General features: G+C 45.4%; 1 protein-coding gene across 1 annotated transcript in view; it reads right to left on the bottom strand.

The window, feature by feature from the left end:
- LOC146188476 (uncharacterized) overlaps nucleotides 1-12237 on the bottom strand; it is a 51562-nt gene extending 39325 nt beyond the window's left edge. Inside the window, exon 1 of the mRNA XM_084603111.1 lies at nucleotides 12224-12237. The gene's annotated coding sequence lies outside the window, so the exon portion shown is untranslated. The remainder of the gene's footprint in view (nucleotides 1-12223) is intronic.
- Between the last annotated feature and the right edge of the window lie 10823 nt (nucleotides 12238-23060).

The raw sequence follows: 23060 nt of genomic DNA, 5'->3' as shown, positions 1-23060 counted from the left end.
GGGGACGTTTGGCTTATGATCTCATAGGGACCTACGTAGCGGTGGTAGAATTTGTCACTAAGGCCAGAGGTGCGCAATGGTGTGTAAAGCAGTACTTCGTCGCCAGGATGAAAAGAGACCACTCGATGTGTAGAATCATAGCGAGTCTTGCGGACTTCCTGGCACGCTGTCGTGTTGAGTCGGGCAAGATGACGGCATCTGGCCACACGAGATAAGAACTGGGTAGGTACTGATGTGGAGTAGTCGGGCGTAGAGAAGAAGGAAGCGTCGAAAATTGTAGTGGGAGGACGGCCATAAACAAGGAAAAATGGAGAGTAACCGGTAGTTCGCTGTACTGCTGTATTATAGGCGAATGTGACGAAGGGTAGAATAGTGTCCCAATTTCGATGATCTGGTGTGATGTACATTGATATCATGTCCGACAAGGTGCGATGAAATCGCTCAGTCAGACCGTTAGTCTGGGGATGGTAGCTTGAGGTTGTCTTATAAAGGGTGGATGAGGCGTGAAGAACTTCGGCAACGACTTTCGATAAGAAGGCTGTACCGCGGTCACTTAGGAGCACCTGAGGAGCGCCATGACGCAATACAATTGATTGCAAAAAGAAATTTGCTACTTCTTGAGCGGAACCGGTCGGTACAGGTGCTGTTTCAGCGAAGCGTGTAAGGTGGTCGACAGCTGTTATAATCCAATGGTTACCCCCATCGGAGAGGGGTAGGGGACCATATAAATCGATGCCGACTACGTCGAATGGCGTGGCGGGACAAGGAAGAGGTTGTAGAAGGCCAGCGGGCGAAGAAGTCAGCCGTTTGCGACGTTGGCACAGAGGGCAGGATGCGACGTATTTGGCAACGGTGGGAGATAAGCCAGGCCAAAAGAATCGTTTTCTCACGCGGTCGTAGGTTTTGTCAAAACCAAGGTGACCTGCAGTAGCGTCTTCGTGGAGAGCCGCCAGTATACGTGGGCGAAGCACACGCGGCGCGACTGGGATCCAGCGAGTTCCATCAGGGCAATACACGTAGCGGAGTAGGATGCCATCTTCGAGCTTGAAATTGCTCAGCTGTCGGCGAAGCCTAGCATTGGGCCGGTCCGAAGCGCCGATAAGGCGGTCGATGATAGGACGGCAGTAGGCATCGGCTAATTGCTGTGAGCGGAAAGCGTGCTTGTTCTCAGAGTCGTCAAAACAAACGGTTGTGATATACGACGGGCAAAGAGATGGTCGGCTCTGGTCAGAGGTGGAAATGAATTGTGAAGAAAAGCAGCAAGCGGATTCCGAAAGGGGACAGCGAGAGAGAGCGTCGGCGTCTTGGTGTTGGCGACCAGATTTATAAGTGATGTCGAAATGGTATTCTTGCAGGCGTAGAATCCAGCGACCAAGTCGGCCTGTCAAGTTTTTGAGTGAAGACAACCAGCAAAGAGCATGGTGGTCGGTCACAACTGTGAAGTGCCGACCGTATAGGTAAGGGCGAAATTTTTGGACAGCCCAGACGACAGCAAGACACTCCTGCTCGGAAATGGTGTAGTTTTTCTCAGCTGGAGTGAGAGTCCGACTGGCAAAGGCAATCACTTTCTCACGCGATGTTGCATCACGCTGCAGAAGTACTGCGCCAAGACCGTGACCACTGGCATCGGTGTGCAGGATAGTTGGAGCGCTGTCACTAAAGTGGCCAAGAACAGGATCTGATGTGAGGGCGTGCTTGAGGTCATTAAAAGCAGTTTCGCACTGCTCAGTCCACACGAAAGGGCTGCGTGCTTTAAGTAGCTCATGAAGTTGTGCAGCTATAGTTGCAAAATGCCTTATAAAACGCCGGAAGTAGGACGCGAGGCCGAGGAAACTGCGCAAATCTGTAATCCGTTGTGGACGAGCAATGTTCAAGACCGCGATTATTTTTTCAGGATCTGGGCGAATGCCGTCATGGCTGACCAGATGTCCCAATATTCTAATTTCCTTCTGTGCAAAGTGGCACTTCTTGGTGTTGAGCTGAAGGCCTGCCGAAGCAAGACAGGTGAGGACTTCATTCAGGCGCGTGAGATGGTCATTAAAGGTTGCCGAAAAGATGATAATGTCGTCCAAGTAACACAAACAGGTTCTCCATTTGAGGCCACGAAGTACAGTGTCGATCATTCTTTCAAATGTGGCTGGTGCGTTACAAAGTCCGAAAGGCATAACATTAAATTCGTAAAGGCCATCGGGTGTTGCGAAAGCGGTTTTTTCTTTGTCGTCCTCGTGCATAGGTATTTGCCAATACCCTGAGCGAAGGTCCAAGGTCGAGAAATATTCGGAGCCTTGGAGGGAGTCAAGGGCGTCATCAATTCGCGGCATCGGATATACATCTTTGCGGGTAATTTTGTTGAGTGCGCGGTAATCAACACAAAAGCGTACCGAGCCGTCCTTTTTTTTAACTAGCACTACTGGGGAGGACCATGGGCTTGTTGAAGGACGAATTATATTGCGATGAAGCATGTCATTTACATTTTCTTCAATTACATTTCGTTAAGAGAGGGAAACCCGATAAGGCCGTCGTCGAACGATAGAGTTACCTTCAGTAATGATGCGATGGTGCGCAACACTAGTCCGTCCCAGTGGTGTGGAAGTGGCATCAAAAATGGCTTGGTGGTGTCGAAGTAATGTCAGCAGTTCTTGGCGTTGGTTCGGCGTGAGTTTAGGATTAATAGTCTTTGCGAGAACAGAAAGAGAGACGTCTGACGAAACACGTTGCTGAGGCGGAGGGGTGGTGAGCACCATCAGGGAAAAAGGTTGAACATCCACCATACAATTCAGAGAAGTTCCTTTTGGGAGCACGAGGGATTCACGGGAAGTGTTAGTGGCCACTACTGTCGCTGAGCCGTTGTGGAACCGGACAAGACTTGACGGGAAGGCGATGCCGCGTGCAAGATGACTATATGATGGTGCTATGAGTACGTCCCCGTCAGTGATGTGTTCAGAAACAACAGTAAGTAGTTTTTCGCACTGAGGAGGCAAAACAGTATCAGCGGCGGCAACGAGGGGATGATGTCGTTCAGAAAAGCCAGATGAAAAATCGCTGTTTGTCATATGGATAACACGGTCACCACAAGAAATTAACGCTGAAGCGGTTGACAAAAAATCCCATCCGAAAATCATGAGATGCGCACAAGGTGAGAGCACAGCAAACTGCACATGATGGCGGATGCCGTCGATAACAACTCGTACGGTGCACTTCGCTGAAGGGCGCAAAGGGACGTTATTGGCTCCACGGAGTTGAGGCCCATCATATGGGTTTGTCACTTTTCGCAAACGGTAGCACAAATCAGCGTGAATGACAGAAATTGCAGCCCCTGTATCAATCAAAGCTTCAACCGGTATACCTTCAGCGATAACACCAATAAAGTTATGCGGGCGATCAGGAGGACTTTTAGTAAGTTCGCAGCGTGCAGTTTGACCTCCGGAAACTGCAACACTTAGTTTTCCGGATGGCGGACAGGGAGACCGGTTGCGGGGCGGAGAGGGGAAACTGAGCGGCGGTATGGGGATGTGGACCGGCGTCGGGATACATGGTTCCCACGAGGCTCAGAGGAAGATACTGGAGGCGGGGAGGATCGTCGAGGTGGGCTTGGAATAGACCGGCGTTGATAATATGAGGTTGAAGGCATGTCGCATTCGAAGGTGTCGTAACCACGGCGCTCGTTCTGAAGGCGGCGACGACAGAAGCGGGATATATGTCCTCTAATACCACAGTAATAGCAGACTGGTCGGGGGGGGGACGCCAAGGTGCGTAATTGGGTTGTGTCGGTTGAGCCATCGCCATTGCATTGATGTGATTGTATCTTGGTGCCGGTCGGGGTGGGGGATCCAAAGAAGGGGGGGATGCAGCGACGTGCGCGTAGGTCGGCGCTGGGCGGATTGCAGAAGGTTCGGATATCATAGGGCGGCTGATGGTAGCTAACTCTTCTTTAATCATGTTGCGGAGAACGGCGTCATTAGGAGGTGCGGAAGAATGATCGCACCCATGTCGACAGAAAGGATTGAGGGCTTGAAGCTCCTCGCGGATGATTGCTCGAATCATTGCCCGCAGATCAAAGTCAGCAGAGGTCGGAGCAGTTGCGAAGCCGGGCTGTAGTCGAGAGGACTGCAGCTGGTCGAGGCGTTGACAGGTCGTAATAATTGAATCGACACTTGAAGGATTCTGGGCAACTAAGGTGTGATATGCCATAGCATTGATCCCTCTTAAGACGTGGTGCACACGTTCAGGTTCCGTCATGGTGGGACTAATGCGCGACAAAGTGCAAGAACAGCCTCTATGTAAGACGCATATGATTCGTCGGGACCTTGAAGGCGGGAAGCGAGCTTGTTTCTCGCGATCTCAGTCCGAACTGCCGGGTCGGCGAAGTATTGTCGGAATTGCTGTTTGAAAGTGGTCCAGTTAGTAGTGTGGGGTTCGCGATTAATGAACCAGTTTCTGGCGACCTCAATTAGATAGAACGAAACGTTGAGAAATTTTAAAGCATCGTCCCACCGGTTATAGGCACTGCAGCGTTCATATGTGTCGAGCCAGTCGTCCACGTCTTCGTCACGACGACCAGCGAACAGCGGTGGGTCGCGTTGACGTGTGGGCAGAGTCGGAGGCGTCGGTGCAGCTGAGGTAGAGGGTCCGGCCGGGTCGGGATTGCTCTCGGTGGACATGATTATGGTGGTAGTTGCCAAACGACGACCGGAACGTAGCTCCAGTGAGAGGCAGCAAGGGGATCGAACTCGACCTCCACCACTTGTGAAAGAAGGCTATGTTGAGACGGCAAGGTCGTGACGGCAAGGCCAGCGATGCCTTGTCTAGCGTTTTAATCCGAATGCAAAACCCAGGCGCGTGCCGGAGCCGGCGCCGCGGGACGATGATGATGGTATGTACAAATGAAAGAGGAAGATCATGGCATGTACAAATTAAAGAACATCCACGGAAGGCTCACAATATACATATAGGTGAAATGTTTTGCAGAATTTATAATATTGTTACGTTAGCGTAGCGGCGCAATGAGAAGCAGCAGAAGAAGAAGAAGCAGAGGAAACGAGACGCGCGCAGGCTGATCCGGCTTTCTGAGCTGTGTGCATTCGTCCTTCATACGACGTTGACCTGTAATAAAGCCATTTCATCCATTACATTTGGTGGAGGTGCTGGGTGCAAACGTTCTGGATCCGCCAGTACCTCGTCGCAGCCGTCGTGTAGCAGGTTTACCACTTTTATCTCCTCAACAGTACCTTTCAATAGCTACCACCTGCACGACGCAGACTCATGAACAGCGACCTGAAGAGACGACGACCTTTCACCACCATCGAGAGCCGCGTACGTTCCAAGGTGAGTCCAAAGATGACGTTGAAGAATGGCTCCGACATTTCGAAAGATGCAGCAAGTACAACCGCTGGAATTCTATCACACGTCTGTACTATGTTTTTTTCCTCGCTGGCACGGCTCTGACGTGGTTTGATAACCACAAAGAAGTCCTTGCCATCTGGGGCCTATTCGTTGAAGAAATTACGAAGTCCTTTGGGGGTACCCTCGTGAAGAAGGAACGCGCTGAGCATCAGCTTTTCCAGAGAGCCCAGCTGCCCGGTGAGACATGCACACGTTACATCGAGGAAATATTGAAACTGTCGCATTGTAAACCGGCAGATATCAGAAGAAGACAAGGTAGGGCAGCTTCTCAAAGGGATTGCTGAGGATGTGTACAACTTCCTTATTTCGCGGGACACCCTTGCCACAGTAGCAGATGTCATCAAGCAGTGCAGGGCATTTGAGGCAATAAAGGCAAGTCGGATAGCGCCCAAATTCGGCCGTCTTTCTAATGTGACTACTGCTGCCGATATCGACATTCCGGTTGCTGAAGACATCGCTTCTATGGTTAGGAGGATTATACGCGAGGAGCTGGATATTCAGCGCCAACGTATAAATTTCGATATACCTACCACCCGACATCGAGGTCCGTATCGTCAAGGGAACAGCGCAAACCATAATCTGCACAAAATAACAGCGAACCATCTTAGAAAAGCGTGGAGCAGACCCTGCAACCAACATCGCACCCTTATTTCCAGCAGCGTTCACCCCATCCGGATAAAGTGCCTCCTGGTGCTCCTCGTCGCGCTTCTGTCGCTCCATTTCGGCCTTTAAGGGATACTGAAGATCACTACCAGAGCCGCCAGCCACCCGTATGTTACGGCTGTGGGGGAAGCGGACATATCTTCCGCTTTTGCCCGCGTCGTCAAATTACCCGACCCCCTGTCCAACGAGCACCGCGCTTCACGAATGGTACCCAGTGGGAGCAGCAGCCAACGGCTACCTTCTATCGGCCCTCTTCGCCTCAACGCCATGCACGCAATGACTCCCCTGTGTCGGATCGCAGCATCACTTCCCCGCCGCAGCGACGATCCCGTTCGCCATCCCCACGTCGCCGCTTTGTTTCTCCACGGCTGGGTAACAAAAGCACCTGAAAAACAATACCGCATTCTATCACGCTTTGCGTAAATTAGCAAGATAATCTCGCGCTATGCAGCCATTTTCCTCTTCTTTATAACGTTCCAACTGCAACCCACTCTGTTCGACATCGATGGCGGGAAAAAGATCTACCAGTGACTGGCAGGTGCCCTGACTGTGACATTCCACCTGACGTCTGCGATGTGCGTTACTTGTTGTGGACGTGTCCATCAACGACTCACATTAGGCAGCGAATAATCATGAAAATGGGCCTGCGGTGGAATTGCGATTGTGATTATGAGAAATGAACAATGGAAAATCGCTACACTGCCAATCTTTTCGAATACATAAGCGCAACTGGACTTCACTCCTTCTTTTAACTTTCTAACCCCTGCATCCCATTCCCCCTTTCTGAACTCTATGCCTTGTGGCAAACTTTTCGAAAAAGAAACTGCAACCCACTCACTTCTCGAGGATTGAAGATCATCGTTTTCATGAATTGTTTAGGGAAGGAAAGGGTCCGTGATTATTACACTTCTCGATGGACACCTGACCCTGTCGTAAGGAAAGGCAGGGAGGTTGACGGAAATAAGAAACAGAGAACACTGTACTTGCTTTGATTTTAGCTCTTTCAAAAATAAGTACGGAGGAGGGTCTGGCTGGCCAGCCTAACCATGAATATGCAATAATTTGCCACCAAGTACAACAAATGTGTCTACATATGCTTAACAAAGCTACAGTATAGCACATTTATGTCCAACCGAGTTGAACTGCACATTTTGTTTCTCGAGTATCATCGGCATAATAGCATCTCGAAGAGAGAGGATTACTAGAGTTGCCCACGACTTCCTGAAGATATTTTAAGTGCATCCTATTTTCCATTGGCAGATATTCAGTCTCTATAGAAAGCTTTTGAAAAAAACTTCACACAGACTGCGAAGGGACGTCGCGCTTTAACTCCGTAAAAACACAAAGGAAAATCTCATGCTATATATATAAATAAAACCACTGCCGCCTCACGAACCACGGCAGTACAAGAGTACATTTATCAAAGCCACACAAGTGGGATCTGGGGACTGGAGGTTCCCGAGCTTTCATCAAACATCGCATCAGTGACAGGTGTTGCAGCTTCGCATAGTAGTCTGCACGAGAAGCAGAAAGAAGAGGTTTTGGACTGGGAGAAAGGCCGGCAGAGACGGAGCGCATGTTGGCATATTGACTGCCGGGAGTAGAGCCGGGATTAAAACAGTCAGAGGCGGACTGCATGGTGTTTTCCCTGCTTCTTTATAATAGGTACATAATGAAGCCAAACCAGGCAATTCTACTTGGTCGCCGCACTAAAGTAAAAACAACTAATGAGAAGCGCAAGAACGCTGGATATGACATAAAGGCAAAGGAGTCCACCATTATTCTTAAGAACACAAACGCCTTACACATGCAAGCGTCCGTCTCATTTATCTTAAGAGCGTTTACAATTTCTTCGGCAGCCAAATTCATCCTCGGCCAGTAAATGGCTGGGAACAAAGGAAAACTTGGGCTGTATGGTTTGTGTCTCAGCCCTTATGTTTGATTTCCAGTGAAGACAAATGAAAATGCATGTTTAATTCACTATAGGAATCCACATGAATAACAAGGTTTATGAAGACCGTTAAAGGGACAGCTGCCAGATGTTAAAATCATTTACACCCAATCAAGAATGCATGGTACACCCTGAGTTTATTGTTATTTGTTTTATTATTTTTTTTTCCTTTAGTCATGGCACCTGCTAGGTATTGCGCGCAAGTCAAAGTTTTATGAAATTTGTTAATAGGCGTCAAAGCAAAAATTTTTGCCACCCTACTGACATTTTACGATAGGTAGCGCGCGCATGGAAGTACTTCAAAATCCAGCGCGAGACTGGGATTTGAAATATTGATGGGCCTCTCATGCCTCCGCCTTTATTTCAGCAATGTATCCGCCGAAGAACAAATTATCGAACGCACAAACTCGGGCTGCTGTAAATATTGAATTATGGGATGAAACACCACTTTAATCTATTACTTACAGGACTGCGGAAGGATAGACCTTATTAATGCACCCAAAATGACACAGTTTACGACCTTGAAGTGACACGAAACGTTTGCGAGAAGTTCGTTGAAAGCGATATACGGCCCAAATTTTGTAATAGCAGAGCTATCTGGGCGAGTTGGTACGGTGACATGATAAAAACAAAAAACAGTGCTACAGACGTGGACGGAGGTGAAGAACAAAGAGGACAGACGCTGACTCGCAACTGAAGTTTATTGAAAAAACACAGTATAAATAACCCAGCCAAGCAGCACCAAACCACGCATTAAGCAAAAAACCAAATAATGATGACCCCACACACCACACACCATGTTCAAGAAACCCAATATCATTATCTGTTAAAGCGACTGATGGTTCGCTAACACATTTTTCGCCCATCGCATGATATGGCTGGGCCTCAATGATTTCCGGTTATTCTGTGCCGAATGGGCATACAAAATACCTGTCTGTGTTAGAAAAGGATGGCAGCCATGACACACCTTACAGTGTACAACCGGATTATATCCTCTACCAATCTCTAATGATCTCTCGTGCTCTCGTAACCGAACATTGATACACCTGCCTGTTTGACCCACATACACTTTATCACAAGACAACGGAATCTTGTACATCACTCCTATTTTACATGGAACATAGGAAATCTCATGTTCCACCCGACACGTGTTTCTTTCCCGGACCTGTTTCCGCTGCTTTGTTCTTAACTATGCTACATATTTTTGACAGGTTATTTGGTGCTGAGAAAACCCCATTAACATTAAACTATCTGGCTACATTTTTCAACCTCCGTAGCGCTGTTTTTTTTTCATCATACCAAAATTTGTGGTTGTCATTTGTAACAAAGCATATGCGGTATACATACCCGTAACACTGTTTATTGTTGTAAATCATGGGTGAAATTTACATTCTTGGAGCTGTCAAACTTCCGCCCCACCATGTCAGAGACCAAAGAAGCATCTAGCAATGCATTTCTTTTGTTGTCAAGGTCAGCAGTAAATTCTCAGCAATATGTGGTAAAAAAAAATTTCTAATAAAAGCGACGACACATAGACGAGTGTACTTATACTGTGTTTACAATCATAACATTCATTCTCAAAACTAACAGTCTTGTATTGAAGTGCAGTATAAAAATGTAATATAGCATCTACAGAAGAATTATTCCAGTTTTGAAGTCACTGAACCAGCAACGTTTCTGCATTCACTGACAGCCGAAAACAATTGTGCACCATCATACAAAACTGTTTCCCAATGCCTTGAGATTATTCGCTATATAATTTTGTAGCTTCCACCAGAAGTGCTTTAACAATGCTATTAGCAATCTGTCACGTGCGTTCTCACGCCATCTTAAGGAATTTCGCTTACAGGCGCCTGTCAACAGTCTTCCTCCTCAATAATAGCTCTGGAGGTGGGTCTGCATGTTGTGGCATTTCACTGCAAAAAATATTTTGACGTGTCCAAATTTCATTTTCCAGGCGGCTGTTGTTAGCTGAACCATTTGAGAAATAAATTCTTACGCTTCTGCGCAAAAACAGTCAAGATATTTCCGTTCAAATAGGGTAGCGATTGTCGACATCGCTGAAGGTGCTGACACTCTGCACAGCAGGTGCTCCTAAAAAGAGTGGAAGGGCAATTTTGTGTGGTATTTTGGAGTTCAGTAACTGCTCGTGTCCTTGATGACAGCTGGCCAAAAGGGCGATATCGCTGTTATGGCACGCCATTTGTCCAATGAGAAGTCCTTGACAGCTGGGCGAAAGAGCAACGGTGCGTGAAAGCTAAAACCGCTAAAATAAAGCTATCGTTGTGGCATTGCTGTGTGATATACAACAAGAGAGGGTAAAGACACCTGAGTCGAATTTCATGTAGGGAATGTTGTAGGTGCTTTTTAAAGTAAAACTGCCCAAACCGCTGAACCTCTTCAAGGCAGTCGTGCCGAAGGGTAGTGCGGACAGGCTCTTGTAAGTGGATTTCCTTACATCTGCTTGGGAACACGTCTGATAGAAACACTTTTCAAGCCTAGCAATCACTACAACCTGGTAAAAGCACATCAGCAGGAAGCTGCAAAATCCATCTGCGGAAACTCGGAACATGTTTTATTTGGTGTAAGACGACAAATTTTACTTGCCCGTCCGTAAGTACACCGAAGTGGCTTGCGCAGAGGATTTCAAAATGTCATTGTCGTTCCAGTGATCATCTTTTAAGAGGTATTGAGCCCATATATGAAGAGTGCTTGTCTAGTTGTGAGAATGGGTGCTATGTTCGCAAACGCGGGGCTTGCATTGGATCTTGATTCGCGCTGGTTTCGTGCAAGATATCTTCTGTAGGGTATACTGCTGGGCTAGTTGGTAGTGGTTATCAAAAATTATGGTGTCGCAGCGCTGGCAGACAAGGACAAAGGACTAGGGACACACACAACTGCGCTGATGTGTGTGTTGTGTGTTGATGAGATAGTTTGTTAATTAAGCACCATGAGGAACTTTATCAAACGTTTCTTGGAAATCTGATAACAAAGCATCACATAAAATCATACAGTCTAAACATGAGTATGTTCAAAGAGAGCAACATGAGTTTCAATTGAGCGACCTTTATGAAAACCGTGCTGGTTATGATGGACGAAATTCACAGAGGTTAGAAAGGTGGCAACATGGGAGTGTAAAAAATACTGAGTGATTTTGCAGCAAACACATGTGAGTGCAACTGGGCGGTAATTGCACGAGATGAACGGTTGCATGTTCTAAAATACAAGGATGAATTTACCAATCCGCACGTCACTTGATAATGATGCTGTTGTAAGCGGGTGCTGGATAATGACTGACAGTTTACGTTTCAGATATTATTAGTATAGTTGAACAGTTTAGCAATAATGCTATCAACACCCAAGGATGTTAAATTGGTTAATGAGTTAATACTTTTAGCTATGCCATGGGGTTCAAATGAAATGTTTTCCGTAACCGGATGGTAAACAATGCAATGTCAAGAACGTTGTCAACGGATTCATTGCTTGCGATGGATGAAAAAGCAGAGTTAGGCACCCATGCAACATCGGATTCAATAACAGGATTTCCGGAGTCATTACAGATAGAAATGTCATGAGGGGCATTAGGTATAATGGTTTTCCAAACCTGTTTAGGTTATTTCATAACATGCATGATAAAGTGCTGGAAAAAAAGAATTACACTTGGTTTTGTAGCTAGTGTGTTGTGCCTTTCGGCGTTGAAGGTTTTCATTGCCGCCATACACTGCCCTTGGGCCCGGAATATTGCTCTTGAATTTGGCATCAAAAACCTGCATAATAATGTACCTTTTCTATATTTAGTGCTTCCTTGTTCCATGTAAACTGTTATAGGTTTAGCTTTTAGATTTTTGAACAACAATTCGCTGATTCTAATTCTTTTTTCCCGTTGCGTCCAGGTTGTTTGTTTTGAATATAGAAGGAAATCTGTTTATCTCCGTTTAGTATTTCAAGTGCAAACGTAGTTTTAGTCCATTACAAGACATTGTTTTTGCATGCACAAATAGTGGTTCCCTTGTGGTTGTCTACAGTGTTTACTGTTCTAATTTTTTCTCTTAGGTTGCCCAGTAGTTGACCGCATTATATTTGAAGTACTTCGAAACAGTTATCTTGTATTGTTTGCGGTACAAGTTGCAAGGAAAGCATCCTATTCAGCCAGGCACACATTTTCTAGGAGATGCTCAAGATCCACAAAACATGAAGCATACGCACCATACTTGCACTTCGTTACTCGACGTCTAAGAGTCAATCAAAATGCAAGGCTTTTTAACTGTTCTAACCGTGGCACTGATGGATTGCCGTGCTCTTTGCTGAAATACACAGTGTATGGCATTGACCGCATCCATGTAGAAGAGCATACTTGGGCATTACATATACATACGGCTAGATTAAATCTGTCAACATTTATGTGACATTTCTTTGAATCTTTTATTTTATTTGTAGAAAAATCGGAACACATACTTAAATAACTATGTATAGCACAAAATGAAATTTAGCTCCGCGAAGACATTAGAGTGTCGACACAGTGATGTTTTATTCTTTGCAAAGCACATGTTGTTCTACTTCTCGATCACCACTGCGACCTTTAATGCCTTGAAAATCTAAAACAAATTGTACTGTCCTCACTGGTTAGCCTTTTGTAGTTCCAAGAAACTTGTTATACAATATCTTTATGAGAATTCACTAATAGAAAGTAGGTCAAAAGTATTTCCCATTTAGACATTCCCACACTTTCAGCATTTATATTTTGCTTGAAGCTAAGCGTATCTTTGCTTGAACGAATTTTTGAAAAGGAACTTTCCTTCTACCAGCATCCCACAAACATTCGCAAATTTACCGCATAAGGAAGGGAACAATACTGAGAAATCAGATATTCAGCACGCGGGGCATTAATTACCTGCTTACACAAAGGCAACGATAAAATAGCATAAAGGTGACAAGCGCGCAATCCATGTGCGACTTTCTTCGAGCGCCTTTCCCATGCATATTAACAGTTAGATTTCAGGTCGTGTTTACGTTTTATTCGCACGCGGATTTCTAAATGATGATGAGGGAAGTTTGTTTATTTGTGGGAACCGCTTTTCGCAAGAAAAGAGGAATCGGTCTGTGGAGGGTAAGAAAAGGCTAGCAGTTAGTTAAAGAACAAAGATGCGCCTGTTCCCGATAGAGGCACCCTTCTATCCTAGAAAAATCAGCCACAGGTTTATATATTTTCGAGTCACTAGATGCGCTTGAGTCATGTAGGGAGCGTAGAATGGATGCTCGGATGAAATACGCACACCACCACTTTTTCGTCGAAGTGAAAGTACTAGCGCTCCCCACTTTGAATTCCGTCTTTTAAAATACGGCTTCAGTTCTGTTCAGTCGTTCAGTTGTGTCCGACTTTTCGCGACCTTATGGACTATGTCACGCCACGCTTTCCGGTCTCTTACTATCTTCCTAACATCACATAACTTCATCTGCAGCGCCTCGAGGATGCCATCTAACCATCGCATTCGCTGCCTACCCCTACTCCGGCGACCCTCAACCTTTCCAACATCAAATCTTTCTTCAGCAACTCCTCTCTTCTCATCAGATGACCAAAGTAGCTGAGCTTTAACTTTAGAATTTGACCCTCCAATGAGCAGCCAGGGTTTATGGTCGACAATATCGACTGATTTGATCTTCTGGCAGTCCAAGGAACTCTCAAGAGTCTTCGCCAGCACCACAATTCAAACGCGTCAATTCTTCGGCGGTCAGCCTTTTTCACAGCCCAATTCTCGCATTCATACATCACAACTGGAAAGACCATAGCACGAGTTATACGGATCTTGGTTGGCAGACTAATGTCTCTGCTCTTTACTAGGCTGTCAAGGCTAACCATTGCTCTCTTTCCCAGAAGCAGGCGTCTCCTAATTTCATGGCTGCAGTGTCCTTCCGAGGTAATTTTGGAGCCCAAGAAGAGAAAATCTGTCACAGCCTCCACTTCTTGTCCATTGATGCCCAGGACTTGATAGGGCAAGACGCCATGATCTTTGTCTTTTTAATGTTAAGTTTAAGCCCAAACTTCTCACTCTCTTCGTGTACGCACATCAGAAGTCTCTTGAGTTCCACTTCACTTTCTGCCATTAAAGTGCTATCATCCGCATATCTAAGGTTGTTGATACGTTTACCAGCAATCTTCACTCCAGCTGAAGACTCGTCCAGGCCGGCCTTCCTCATGATGCACTCTGCATATAGGTAAAATAGGCAGGGCGACAGTATGCAGCCTTGCCTCACTTCTTTCTCAATCGGGAACCAATCAGTAAGGCCATGCCCACTTCTGACTGTGGCCTCTTGCCCTTCATACAGGTTCCTGAGGAGACAGATGAGGTGAATTGGAACTCCCATCTCTTGGAGAGCTTGCCACAATCTGCTGTGATCTACACAGTCAAACGCTTTCACTTAATCAATAAAGCAGAAGTAGATGGGTTTCTGGAACTCTCTTGCTTTTTCTGTGATCCAGCGAAGGTTGGCAATTTGGTCTCTAGTTCCTCGGCCCTTGCGAAACCTAGCTTGCACGTCCGGAAGCTCCCGATCCACATACTGCTGCAGCCTACCTTGCAGGATTTTTAACATCACCTTGCTAGCATGCGAAATAAGCGCGATCGTGTGGTAGTTGGAACAATCTTTGGCACTGCCTTTCTTTGGAATGGGGATGTAAACTGACCTCCTCCAATCCTGTGGCCACTGCAGGGTTGTCCAAATCTTCTGACATAATGTATGCAGAATGTTAACAGCGTCATGGTTGAGGTTTTGAAGCAACTCAGCTGGCATGCCATCAGTTCCGCTAGCTTTGTTCTTAGCAAGGCTGGCTAAGGCCCATTCAACTTCACTCTTCAGAATGCCCGACTCTAGATCAGTAATCGTCCTTCTTGTACAGTTCTTCTGTGTATTCCTGCCACCTCTTCTTTATCTCTGAGGCTTCAGTGAGGTCCTTGCCTCGTTTGTCCTTTATTACGCCCAGCTTAGCACAGAAGCTTCCTTTGATATCTTTGATCGTCTTATACAGAGCTCTTGTGTTCCTTACTATTGTCCTCAACTGCTTGGCACTGTATGTTCAGGAAGGCATTTTCTGAAAATCCGCATTGAGAACCTTATATCTTTCTCTTTCCCCCCTAACTTTTGTCATTCATGGGGATGTAAACTGACCTCCTCCAATCCTGTGGCCACTGCAGGGTCGTCCAAATCTTCTGACATAATGTGTGCAGAATGTTAACAGCGTCATGGTTGAGGTTTTGAAGCAACTCAGCTGCAATGCCATCAATTCCGCTAGCTTTGTTCTTAGCAGGGCTGGCTAAGGCCCATTCAACTTAACTCTTCAGGATGCCCGGCTCGAGATTAGTAATCACAACCGACTTATATTAGTTGTGATTTTTTACTATTTACTGTCCTGTGCGAGCATTTTCGATCGATGATTGGCAGCGGATCTCGGTTTTATTCACTTAGAAGAATAAACAAAATAGACTTCAAACCGGCATTTGTTTCTCTATAGATGCGGTCAACAGCATCGCCCTAAATAACGGTGCATTATATTTCACAACACACGAGGAACTTTTTGGTCGAGAATTTTTCTCATCATGAAGCTGTTGAATCATTACTGTTCCTCAAAGGGCAGTAGTTAAATACTGCACGCGTTAAATTTGCTTAACGCGTTCAGTATTTCCAAATCCTACCTAATGTTAGTAAAGCAGGGAGGTTGTTTCACTTTGGTGCGATATATTTACTCTTTACTAGCGATCCTTCAACGCAGGTAATCTTATTTGCTAGAAAGTGCGCGCGTAATTGCAGCGCAAGGACGCTCACCTTTGCAAGCGCCCCATGAACAAAAAACAAAAAGAAAGCAAGAAACAAAAAACAAAAAAGAAAGACTGAATGCACGAGAACCATTTCAAACCTGCGCGTAGCGACGTGATAGCTTCGATAATGCAGTGGCAGCGCGAGCCAAGTTGGCAGGTAGCTGAGGAGGTCAGGTTGCGCCTTTAAGTCAATCAAAAAGGAAATTCCAAGTTCTTCAGAACACTAGGAGGACCATGTCAAGTGGAGCGGCGTGCAACAGCCTGCCCTCCTGTTCACCCTAACAGTGGACTACCCTGTAAATCTGCAATAAAAGAATTACGCACGAAATAGAAAGCTCCAAATTCACCGATGGGCGCAGCCACGGTACGACGAGCGACGTGCTCCATCCTACTATACGCTTGCTCATTTTGAAACCAGGCAGCGCTGGGTGTCTGATTTTAAGCGCGCCCCCTGGACAGCGCAGGCTCCCTATATGGCTCCCACCGCGCTGGCTAGCCGGTGACTGATTCTGTATGGCGTTCCCCCTCTCAGAGACAGCAGCGGTCGCTGGGTCGCGGGCTCTCATTTCATCTCTCCCTATGGCCGCCGCACTCTACCGCGGGGGCCGCGAGCTCTCCTTTTAGTGTGTGCTTGCTTCTTTCTCCTCCTCTTTCCACTTCGTGCGCATCAGCACGTCTTAGTGTCTCGTTCCTTCGGTTTGTCCGGTGCAGTTTGTGGGCGTGCGGCCGGTTGTGTATGCTGGTGTGTGTGTGCGTGCTAGCGCCTGATTGCTACTAGCTGTGTGCATGTAACAAAAATGCAACAGCAAACCTACAGGAGCTGCAGTTTAACCGATGACACAGAGGAAATTACTGTGTCCTCCTGCGGGCGGAAGCTGCCTCTGCAGCCTTGGCAGCGAACCTGATGGTCGCCTGAGCTTTACGGGGCTTCTGTCCTGGGCGGCGATGGCCAAAATCTTCACCATGGTGTAGAAACTGCCAGCGCATCGCACCCTCATCGTGTCCCATCATCTTCACGCCAGATCACGAAAATCGCGAGCATGAGTTCTTGTCTGGAACTAGCACATGCCAGTCTCAAGATACTGTTCAGCTAAATATTTTGGCAGAAAATTAATTTTCCAATCAGTGAATTAAACGGTAATTTGCAGGTATGTGATATTTTTCCATACATTTCGTTGCTAATTTGTCTTTCGCGCATGCAAGCTTGACAAATTTCAGTGGGTGGATAATGTCTTTCGTTGTTTATTGCTATTATTATTATTATTATTGATATTATTATTATTATTACTACCTACGTAGCTCCATGCTTGATTTCGTTTAGGGGTGGAGCTTTCGCTGCCATGACAAATGCCATCGGACCGTTTAAAAAAATCCGCAATAGCCTTGCATTGTTTTTTTCTTTGTTTTCTCTCTTAATTGCAAAAGCTACTGTGCAAAAGCGCGTTCGCTCATTTTGCACAGTAGTCTCTATTTAAAGTAGTACCGGTGCTTCCTGACAGCCTAGATGTACTCTCCTAAGGTTTAGGTATTATCAGTAGTCCCAGCAGTGCGTGTTGTATCGCCCTACGGTTTAGCGGTGCCTTTTACGGGTGTCTACAAACCTTTAAATTCGATTTAAATAGTCTAGGTTGATTTCAGTAGCCGTTCTCTATTTATTTTCTCTAGCTTCGCAAGTAAACCATTAGGCTCACACTAAAATAATTTACTGCTTAAAGCTATATGTCATTGGTCATTACCAATAACAATAACAATAATTGGTCATTATTGTTCAATTTGTTATAGCAGCTCAGTCATTGTTAGGGGATAAGCCATTCGTTCGCGTCATCACCAGCTGCTCCTTCGAAGGAGCGGGGCTTTCGATAATGAGGCCAGGATCCGCTGGGTGTAGGCCTATGTGGGGCTTCTCCCTCCAGAGACATCTTGGGTACTTGAGGAGGAAGGCCAGCAAGACGTCCAATCGGACGAGTTTCGGGTTGATCCGTTGTTATTTAGGACGTACCCCGCCCCTTCGCCAAGATGTTACGAGGGGAAGTAGGCCTTCACACAGGATGGGGTCGCGCCAGACATTGGAAGGCCGATCTTGGTCCCGTTCAGCACACCGCTTCCACTTCTTTCGCAACAGACACCCCTTTCCTTCCACTACTTTCTCTTCGTTCCTCCGTGACAATAATTCACTATGGCTCGTCGACCGCGTTATAGGCCCCGTCGGATTCCCACCATAATATACGTGCCTCTTTCGCCGTCCTAATCTGTACGCGCTGATGCGCGGATCACACGCCGTCATCACGACAGACAGATCGCTCATGCGGAATCATTCTGATAGCGCGTGCGCCAAGTGAAAAAGAAAAGAGCGCTCGTAGTTTGAAAAATTAGTCGTAGCTTAGCTCGGCTAGATCACATTATATTTAGCGAAGGCATTGGCGCCTGGCGCTAGGCTGGCTTCTTGTCTCCAATCCAATCTAATCTCGCTTAATCTAGTGTAACACAATCCAATCAAGTATAATCTAATCCAAAAGGAAGAGGCAAATGGAAAAGAGCACGCGTAGTTTGAAACATTAGTCGTGGCTTAGCTCAGCTAGGCCACGATTATATAGCGAAAGCGTGTGTGCCCGGGCCGGGGCTCCCTTTTCTTCAATCCAAACTAGTCTCGTTCAATCCGGTGTCACACAATCGAATCCAGCCTGATATAATTCAACACAAATCAATCCTAGTCTAATCAAATCCAGTCCAGTTAAGTGCAGTTCATTCCAGTTAAATAAAATCCAAACAAACCTGTTCAATTCAAAGCAGTCCAGTCGACTGCAATCTAGTGTAGTCCAATCCAATTCTGTCTAATACCTATCATCATCACTATCAAGCTCACGATAGAGAAGGAGAATTAAAGTAAGTTACTCATTATGTGTATTGTATTGTATTGTATTGTTTTTTTTTTTGGCGCATAAGCAACTAAGGCTATCATGCGCCAAGAGCAAGGATAAAATCAGTTCTTATTTGAAAAGGGGAAAAAGGTTCGTTAAAGTTTACAGTTTATTCAGAACGTCTGCTTCTTTTAAAAAACTAAGAATACATGCTAAGTTTATTATTCCTCTTTCTCCTAAAAGTAATTTGGGATGGAAAGGGATGGCACGGTCATAAAAAATAGTGAAATGCTTTCTCCGTAATGTCTCTAGTTTTGGGCATGTAATCAGGATGCGGTTGACTGTGAGCACTTCTCCGCATTCTCCACACGTAGGCTTATCTTGTTTCATTAGTAAAACGTTATGTGTGAGATGTGTGTGCCCGATACGCAGACGGCATACTGTAACCTCCGTGAAGCGTTCCTGATGAGTGCTTGTTTCCCATTCTTCTATTAAGGGCTTTACGAGGTGCAATTTATTACTTTCTTGGTTATTCCATATAGACTGCCATATCCTTTTGTTGTCGTTTAATTAACTTTATGCAATCCTCATAAAATATGTTTACTTTTTCGATTTCTTTCCTGCCTGCTTGGGCAGCACACACGTCCGCTCTCTCATTTCCTTCAATGCCCATGTGGCTTGGGACCCAACAGAATATTATGTTATGTCCTTGGGTTGAGATCTTTATTACATCGTATATTATGTTACCGAGTAATGGCATGACTGCATTTCTGGAGTTTAGAGCTGTGAGTACACTCAGTGAATCTGTATAGATAACACTGTTCTCAGTGCTCTCGTACACAATTTTTGCTACAGCTACCAGGACAGCATAACACTCGGTTGCAAATACTGATGCACATTGAGGAAGTCGAATAATTGTTTCGCAGTTCCGATCCACTACAGCGCAGCCAACATAGGAGACAGTTTTTGATCCGTCCGTGTAGAACTCTGTGCATTTGCTGTATTTCTCTTTTAGTGCGCGATATTCTTGTAATATATGTTCTGTAGGAGTTTCGCTCTTTTTGAACTGTGTAAGAGTGAGGTCACAGACTGTTGGAAAGTTGTACCATGGGGCCAGGGGCCTATTTTCTTGAGCGACATCAGGCAAGATATCCAGAATATGGAGCTCACGGCAAATGTCTTCAAATCGCATTATCAATGGTCTTGTTGTCTGAGGCTTATTTGTGAATATTGTTCGGGAGAGGCAAGTTGTGACAATCTGGTAACAGATGTGTTTTTTCCGAGTCCTTATTCTGAGAACATAAGCGCATGTGAGTGCATTTCGTCTGTCTTTCAGTGAAGGCTCGTTCGCTTCCACATAAAGGCTATTTATTGGGGATGTTCTGTACGCTCCGCACGCAAGGCGACGGCCTAAGTTATGTACCGGGTCTAATTTTTTAAAGTATGAAGGTCTAGCTAAACCATATACTATGCTCCCATAGTATAAGCGTGAGCGTATAACAGAGCGGTATATATGTAAAAGACATGCCCTGTCGGATCCCCAACGTTTCCGCGAAAGAACTTTCAGTATGTTAAGAAATTTGGAAGCTTTCTTTTTTAGTATATTTATGTGTGGTAGAAATGTAAGTTTTTTGTCGAACGTAATACCTAGAAATTTGTGTTCAGTTTTCACCGGTAATTCTTTTTTATTTAAGTGAAGGACAGGGCTGTTCTGAATACCTCGCTTGAGAGAAAACATAACTGCCACCGTTTTCTGTGGGGAAAACTGAAATCCATTTTTGTCGGCCCATTTCGCTAGTTTATTAATTGTTATTTGTATTTGCCTCTCACATGTTTGCATGTTTGAGGATGTGCAGGCTATCTGAAGGTCATCTACATAAAGCGAAAACGTAATGGAATTTGGGATTTCTCTGCAAATGGAATTCATTTTTACAACGAAAAGGGTTATGCTTAGAATGCACCTTTGTGGCACCCCGTTTTCCTGAACAAAGCTTCTAGACAGGGTGGCACCGAGGCGGACTTGGAAAAAACGGTGTGAGAGAAAGTTATTTAAGACATTTAGCAGTCGGCCTCGGATGCCTAGATCTGCTAAATCCCGTAGGATCCCGTACCTCCAAGTTGTATCGTAGGTTTTCTCTAAAGCGAAGAAAACTGCGAGGCAATGGTGTTTATGTATAAAAGCCTCTCGGACAGTGTTTTCAAGGCGTACTATGTGGTCAGTTGTTGAGCACCCTTTCTTAAAACCGCACTGATGAATATTAATAAGTTCATGAGATTCTAAAATAAAGGTTAATCTAGTATTTAAAATAGTTTCAAAAGATTTCGCTAGACAACTGTTGAGAGCAATAGGTCTATAACTATTAGGAGAATTTGGCAGTTTTCCTGGTTTTAAGAATGGTACAATAATGACCCTTTTCCAAGCTTCCGGCAATATACCTAGAACCCAAATTTTGTTAAAAAATTTCAGGAGTGCCTCTACAGAGGCTTCGGATAGATGAGCAAGCATCTCGTAATGAATTTGATCAGGACCTGGTGCAGTTTGTTTACCTCTAGCTAGGACTTTCTTCAATTCTTGCAGTGTAATTAAACTATTGTATGGTTTGTTTGTGCTGCCACTTGTTGGAAGCTTTTGTTTTTCAGCTGTGCTCTTATATTTTAGGAATGTTTCTGTGTAGTGTGTAGAATTTGAAACCTTATGAAAATGTTCCCCTAATATATTCGCCTGCTCTTCAATGCTCGTTTGCATATCAGGCGCTGTGAGAATCGGAATCGTATATAGGGAGAAGCTGCCATTTAGTTTGTGGACTTGTTCCCACATTCTTTTAGATGGTGTTGAGCTGTTTATAGATGTCACGAATTTCAGCCATGATTGTTTTTCGGCGTTGCGACAAATATAACGAGCTTTAGCTTCAGCTTTTTTATAAGCTGTCAAATTTCATATGTTGGGTATCTTCGAAACTTACCGCAGGCTTTATTTTGTAGTTTTTTTTTGCCTCCCTACATTCCCGTGTCCACCAGATTTTGCTATTTTGTTGTACCACTGCTGAGGTTTGTGGAATGGCAAGGCGCGCGGCATTTATGATGCAATCGTGAAGAGTTCATTATATTAAATCTATGCTATGCTCCTCTGAAAAAATTGTTTCCAAGTCTGCTTCCGTTCTAAAAAAATCCCAGTCTGCTAAATGGAGTTTCCAACGTCGTGGTTTGGTCGGTATGACAGATGTTGAAGATGATAAACTGATTAGTGCAGGTATGTGATCACTCACATATGGATTATTTAAAACATTTCATTTAAAATCGTTAAAAATAGAGGGCGAGCAAAGGGCAAATCTAAAACACTCATCGTTCCTGTGTTTGGAGAACAGAAAGTAGGTTTTCCGGAGTTTAACCAACATGTATTACTGCAAAGAATAAGGTTCTCTATAACTTGGCCTCGCGCGTCAGTTTTCTCACTTCCCCACAGGGGTGAGTGCCCATTAAAATCGCCTACTACCACGTATGGCTCTGGAAGCTGCCTAAAAAGATGTTCTAAATCATCGAGAGTTATTTTTAGGTGAGGTTGAATATACACGCAACACACAGTAACGGTTTTATATGTAAGTAATGTGGCTGCCACAGCTTCTAACCTGGTGTTTAATTGGTGTTATCGGGCTGCAATACCATTTTGCACTATAATGGCCACTCCACCGGAAAGTCTGCTGGCTTGCTGTCGGTCTCGGCGGAAGACTTGATATTTCTTTAGTATGTTTGTGTGCTTGGGACCTAGATTTGTTTCTTGCAAGCAAAGCGCTACAGGTGAGAGTGTGGTTAGGATATCTTTTATATCGTTTATGTTGGTTAAAAGTCCCCTGCAGTTCCATTGCACTACGAACACCATCTTATTCTTTTATGAGTTTAGAAGTAGAGATATAATTTTTCAGCGCCCGTAATGCGGGCCCTGTCTTTCTTGTATCCTTGCAAGGAGCTTCGCCGTCTGTGTGACGACGAAGGCACATGGCCATCTTGGCTGGATGTGTCCATCACCGCTTCAGAGGAGGCGGAAAATTGTGCCGGAGGCACGTGTTATTGTTTTTAGACCCCGCCTCAAGGGCGGAGGCCTTGTGGGCCACCGCCCCTGAGGAACGGGTAGCCTGTTTTTGGGGTGGAGTGGTACTAACCACGTCCACCAGGGGCGCAGAAGGCCCTACCTCAAGCTCACTTTGTGTGGCCTGGGCAGGTGTTGAAGGCCGGTGTGGTGCCCCGCCTCATCGCACCACTTCGGCGAGATTTGGCTTTGCCGTGAACTGGAATGCTGTGCGTTTTGTCTGGGAGTATTTGGTTCGTGCTTCTTTGCAAGTTATGTTCTCAGTTGTTTTGATGGTAATGATTTGCTTT

The sequence above is a fragment of the Amblyomma maculatum genome, chromosome 5, assembly GCF_055883805.1.
Source record: "Amblyomma maculatum isolate TAMU_Amacu chromosome 5, ASM5588380v1, whole genome shotgun sequence".
NCBI classification, from domain to species: domain Eukaryota; kingdom Metazoa; phylum Arthropoda; class Arachnida; order Ixodida; family Ixodidae; genus Amblyomma; species Amblyomma maculatum.
The sequence above is the reverse complement of the archived record's forward strand: the minus strand, read 5'-3'. Positions and strand labels throughout refer to the sequence as shown.